The sequence below is a fragment of the Panthera uncia genome (assembly GCF_023721935.1).
Source record: "Panthera uncia isolate 11264 chromosome A1 unlocalized genomic scaffold, Puncia_PCG_1.0 HiC_scaffold_17, whole genome shotgun sequence".
NCBI classification, from domain to species: Eukaryota; Metazoa; Chordata; class Mammalia; order Carnivora; family Felidae; genus Panthera; species Panthera uncia.
Window position 1 is genome coordinate 138,061,782 of NW_026057577.1, and position 6,102 is coordinate 138,067,883.

Here is a 6,102-nt window from a genome sequence, read left to right on the forward strand (position 1 = left end):
TAAATAAAAAAAATAGTTACTGATCTACAGGTACATTCTATGAAATAGCTACCAGTACTCATGAAAACTGCTGAGGTCATTGAAAACCAGGAAAGTCCGAGGGGTACCTGGGTGGCTCCGTTGGTTAAGCAGCTGACTCTTGATTTCAGCTCAGGTCAGGATCTCATGGTCATGATCTGACCATAGTGAATTCAAGCCCTGCATCCGGCTCTGTACTGGGTTTGGAGCCTCCTTAAGATTCTCTCTCTCTCGGCCCCTCCCACACCTCACAAAACAAACAAACAAACAAACAAACAAACAAACAAAAAACAGTAAAGTCTCAGAAACTGTCAGCCAGGTAGAGACTAAGGAAATACGGTGACTACATTTAATGTGGTTTCACGGACAGGCTCCTACAACAGGAAAAGGATGTTAAAGAAGAAACTAAGGACATTTAAATACTCTGTGGGGTTTAGTCACCAATAATGTAGGAACATTGGTTCATTAATTTTGGCAAATGCAACATGCTAATGTACAATGTGAATAGCAAGACCAAATGGGTATGGGGTATACGGGAACTCTCTGTACGACATTCTCATTCTTTCTGTAAATCCGAAACCACTCTAAACATTTTTTTCACATTTAGTTTTTTGACAAGACTCGCTGCTAACTTATGAACTGTACTATAAAAATGCATTACCATCCAAGAGCCTGGAGGGGACCCCATGCAATATTGATTCTGTCATAGGAAGTTTCTCTCTTGTCCCCCATATTTGACAATGGACATCACCAGGGCCTGCCTTGTGCTACCTGGCTTTGGCTGCTGCTTAAGTATCAGAACCCATTCATGACCCTGTGCCTTATGTGGCTTGCAGATGAGTAGTTCCCAGGGTCTACCTTACCCAGTGTAACATAGAATATCTTTGCCGTCTAATAGAGGATGTGCTTTGTTTCTCGCAAAAAAACTTCTTACCGTAATAATAAAGTCGTTCTAAACATGATACAAGTATTGGGGAGTTTGAGTTTCTGGTTACTCACAAGTCCTCAAAATGTACAATGTTTTGAAATCCTAGGGTGTTGAAAAAAGTGTAGCTCACAATTATTGTGCAAATATACCCAAGAATTTAAATGATCTTAATAGATTCTGTTACATAAAAAGAATTAACTCTCGCTAACTAACCCTTTACCACCGTATTTAAGTAGTTCTCTATGTGATACATGCTTTCTGCTTATTATTATTATTATTATTATTAGTTACTATTCTTGAGGACCTACAGTAACCTACACTCTGAAACTACTCTAGTCCACTACTAAAATATAGCTCTTCTGCTGTCCTTCTTGAGCACCCATGTGTTTGTGGGGGTCTCCCTACTCTCTCTGGTCGGAATTGAAATGTTTCCAGTATTTTGGGAGTTCTGGGAACTGCTCAGTTTAAAATTCCTTGGGAGTGGTTCTCTGCTTACCTGCTTGCTCCCACTTGTGCCCTGATAATCTAACACAGGCTGGACCATTTTATTCCTTTGACTGCTTTCGTTAAAGCCTCCGTGTGGCATCCTTCCACCTGGATAAAGTTTCGTCTTATATGCCCACAGGGCAGCACGGCGCAGGTTTTTCTTTCTTCTTCATTTTTATGTTTTGCTGTACTTTTTCTTAGGAGTTAATTATATTCTTTTAGGGATTATTTACAACTTTGCATGAACTTCTGTATAAGTTTAAGGACTCTTTTCCTGGTCCGAGAGTCTGAAGGTCTTTTTCCGTGTTTCTTTTTAATTCTAAAGGTGTCCAAGTTTTATGTCGTTGCATTCTAGCTCGTGATCTATTCGAGTTCCTTTTTGTATAAATGAGCGCGACTCAGGTCAGTGCTCATTTTGTTGCCTATAAATGTTCTATTCCTTTTTGAAAGGTTGCCAACCTTTCATTAATTGCTTGTACCTTATTGAAAAGTTGTTTGTAGATATTGCTGTGGATCTGCTTTTGGATTCGTGAGTCTCTGCCATTGGTCCAGGTGTCTAACTCTACCAAGATAAAAGTCTCAGCGTCCTACTCACTCTTCTTCGGTACCTCCTCAGTGGGGGAAGGGAGGGCAATGAGCTAGGGAGATGTCCCTCATTATAGGCCAGCAGGATTGGGGTTCTAGGCACCCCACCCCATCTTTGCTGGCTGGTGTGGGAGTGGGGCACAATTTATTTCTGTGGTGATTGGGTCTAATGGGTTTATTACTATCTACAAGTTTTTCGTTTCTCTAGGTTGCCTTTCACCGTCCTTTGGCCAGAGGGAGCGGAATTTTGCTGAGACTCTTTTTTTGTGCGTGCCTGTTGGTGTTTCCGAGTTGCTGGCTTCTTTGGGATGTAGGAGGTAAAAGAAACCCCAGGAAACTCACCACTATGTCATTCCTCAGGCCCGAGGTCTTTAGTCTGCTTTGTTTCTCTGCACTTTCCAGAGTCTTCTTATGCTTGTTATATATACAACGCCCAGGGGTGTTATTTACACACAATGAGGGGAATAGAGAAAAGTATGTCTACTGTCTACGCCATCTTCTCACAAACTGAAGTCTTTAATTCTCAGTCTGTTACCTCGGGTGCCATCAAACACCTTCACCAAACACCTTCACAGAGTTGAATTGCTACGTATTTTTAACTTTCTTTCTTTCTTTTTTTTTTTTTTTTTTTTGTCCAGCTGTCTGTGTGTTTTAGCATGCGTATATTGCAAACAATAATTCTGTTTGGCACATTACTGAAAACATCACGGTTATGTTTCAGGAAATACCCAGATAAATTTTCCTCTACTTGCACAATTTCATTCGATCAGTCATCTGTTTCATTCCTCATCTATCACCCCTGACTAATAGTAGACATTTAGAAAACATGTCTTGTGGGTGCCTGGGTGGCTCAGTCGGTTAAGCATCTGACTTCGGCTCAGGTCATGATCTCACCTTTCGTGAGTTTGAGTCCCGCATCAAGCTCTGTGCTGACAGCTCAGAGCCTGGAACCTGCTTCAGATTCTGTGTCTCCCTCTCTCTCTCTCTCTCTCTCTCTCTCTGTCCCTTCCCCACTCACGCTCTGTCTCCCTCTGTCTCTCAAAAATAAATAAATGTTAAAAAAAGTTGTTTTTAAATATGTCTTGAATAAGTAGTGGAGGAATAAATGCTTCCATCAAAGCAGTAACACCTAGCCACGGGGTTGCCTTTTAAAATCAATTATTCATGATATTCAGTAAATGTTTCTTTTTGCACCTTTCCAAATCATCTGGTATTCAGATAATTGGTGATTAATATTTAAAATTAAGCAAAGGGCTAATCGATATTTAGCCTATGGTTCACAGCTTGCACGATGTCAGCATCTCAGAAGTGTTTGGTCCATCTTTCTACTTCTTGTCCCCACCCATCTCTCCCCAGTCTCCACATAAACACCTAATTAGTTCAATCTCAGGACTTTTCTGTTTCAAAAACTTTGTTCTCTATGTTGTCTCCGTGACGGCAGCCAATCTAACTGCCCAATCTTTAAGGCTTTCCGAACTCTAGCCCCCCATGCATTTCTATGCTTTGTCTCTCATTTCTCTCTCTTGCATTAGCCAGCAAGGACTGAGTGGGGTGTCTCATAACTGTCTCCTACATAGGCTAAAGCTAAGTAAACTGTTCCCCAAATTAAACCATGTCAATTATAAGTCCTAGGTCTCACCACGTCAGACGAAAAGTATAGCCCCAAATCCTTTTCTTTCCTCAAAATTACTGTGAGGTCCTAACATTCCAATTTTTTTTTTTTTTTTTTTATAAAATGACGGTCTACTTCTTCAAATCATTTCCTCAAAACATAAACATTTCCTTGGAGGCTGTTTCACCAATACTTTGAGACAGTTAACTCAATTTCTTCGGTCCCAGCCTACTAACCTTGCCAAAATGTCCACACTCATGGTGCTGCTGCAGTTTCCAAGACCTCCATTTTGTGAGACGTAGCTTTTCTCAGCCTTTGACTTCCGGTGCCAACTCCTGTTCCACTAAGGTGTATAAGGGAGGGGAAGAAATGTGCTTCTCTATCAGTCAACGCCCACAGAAGCCATCCTCCCTTTGAAAAGCTGTCTACAGCACAACTGAAGCCAAGTAGTACTTTTGACAATATTCCACTAAAATATCACGGGTTAAGGGTAGGGTTTACACCCCAGAGAGATGGCTTACATGTTCCTTCTCTAGCCAACCCTGGACTAAAGTTTCTATGTGGTTACTCCTTCATCTTGCCTTTGCCTGCAGGCTTATTTCCATGTGTAACTTCCTCATCTCCATCCCTCAGGTTAGGTCTAGTCTCACTCCTCTTAGAGTGTGACAGAGGGATAGTTGGAAGGGGGAGGATTTTAGCTGTAAAAAAGAAATAAGCTCTTTTTTTTTATAATTTGTAAGTGGAATAGAACTTGGATGTTTTTATATTTAATTACAGAATTAAGATGTATGAAATCAGTAAATTCAGAGGAACATGGCCACATGCCATTCAGTCAGACATTGAAAGAAATGAGCAGGAAGAGAGAAAGTAGCTGTAGAATTTTTGGGTTTTGTTTATTTGTTTTCTTGTGTTTTTCTGGTTTTTTTTTTCTTTTTAAATCCTGCAAATACAAGATTTAAGTGAGCGCACAGTTAGAGGAAAGAGGGTCTGGCAAAGACTAAAATGGCAGTCACCCAACCGAGTTGTCTCAATGACAACAAACACCACCAAGGTCTCATGCGTGGTGGGGGGACAGAATATGAAAATAAAACAAATAACTACTTGAAGTAGAGTGAATTTGAATAGCTCCATCTTGATGGAAGATCTAGGTAAGTGTTTGGGAGTTATACAAATAGGACACAGGACGAGACCTTATGCAAAAGGTGTGGGTGGTCAGTTCGTGGCTTCTGCAGTTCCGCGGTGAACCACACTCTTGCTCTCTGCCTATCATGTCTCCTGCTGGTATGGTTATGTCCAGGGCAGGTAATACAAGGGTCATAGTTTGTGTATTACATTCCCTCTCCTCCTGCTCAAGACAGCACAGAGTGAGGCAGGGGAGACTGGAAGGGATAGACTGATGAAGCAATGGATAATTATTTTGCTATTCTCATGGAGACCACTCCCCTTTACCTATTTCTCATTTCTTACTTTCAAATTAAGCTTTCCCAAGAAAACTGAAAATAAAACTGACCAATTCCTTGAAGGATCACAACCCACTTATACCCATAATGGTGATGAAAAACATATTTGGAGGGGCACCTGGGAGGCTCAGTTGGCTAAGCGTCCGACTTCGGCTAGGTTCTGATCTCGCGGTTCAGGAGTTCGAGCCCTGCCTGGGGCTCTGTGCTGACAGCTCAGAGCCTGGAGCCTGCTTCAGATTCTGTATCTCCTTCTCTCTCTGTCCCTCCTGTGCTCACACACTCTGTCTCTATCTCTTCATCTCAAAAATAAACATTAAAAAATTTTTTAAAAATATTTTTGACCCTGAGAAATTACCTAAAAATAAAAAATATTCTTATATGTTCTAAAAGACAGCTCTCTGTTTCATCTATAATTAACTTGCTATGGCCACAGACTCAGTGTCTGCTTTTAATCACTGCTCTGGAATCCTAGAAGGAACAATAAAGTTGAAGTTAGAGACTATAGTTGAAATCTGACATCGTTGAAATCGTGTTTAACAATGCTAAATTAATATAGACTTTCCTCAATTTAGTCAATTATTTGATTTGCCAAAATTGAATTTGAAGTGAGTTGGAAATGGATATACACGAAACTGTGGATACGCCAAATGATAAAGATTCAATTATGTCTTTTGGCAATCTTCCGGCAAATTAGTCTCGAACGAAAATATCAGTCTTTCTTCTCAAGGCTTTATAGATTAGCATTTGAAGTTTTTTTCCAAAAAAAAAATGCATTCCATCTGGTATAGAGCTGTCAAATAATGTATTTCCTTCCACATTAAAGAGATAGCAAGCTACATAATTATGACTGCTATAATTTTTCCACCCAGTTCAGAATGAAGTCAAGCTTTTCTCATGTCAGGCAGACAAATGTCTTCAGAGATCTTGACACAGTAAAAATTGGGGAAGTTGTACATCTTCTGCAACATCAGTTACTAGCCGTAACTTCTATTATGAGATCAATATGTTGTCCA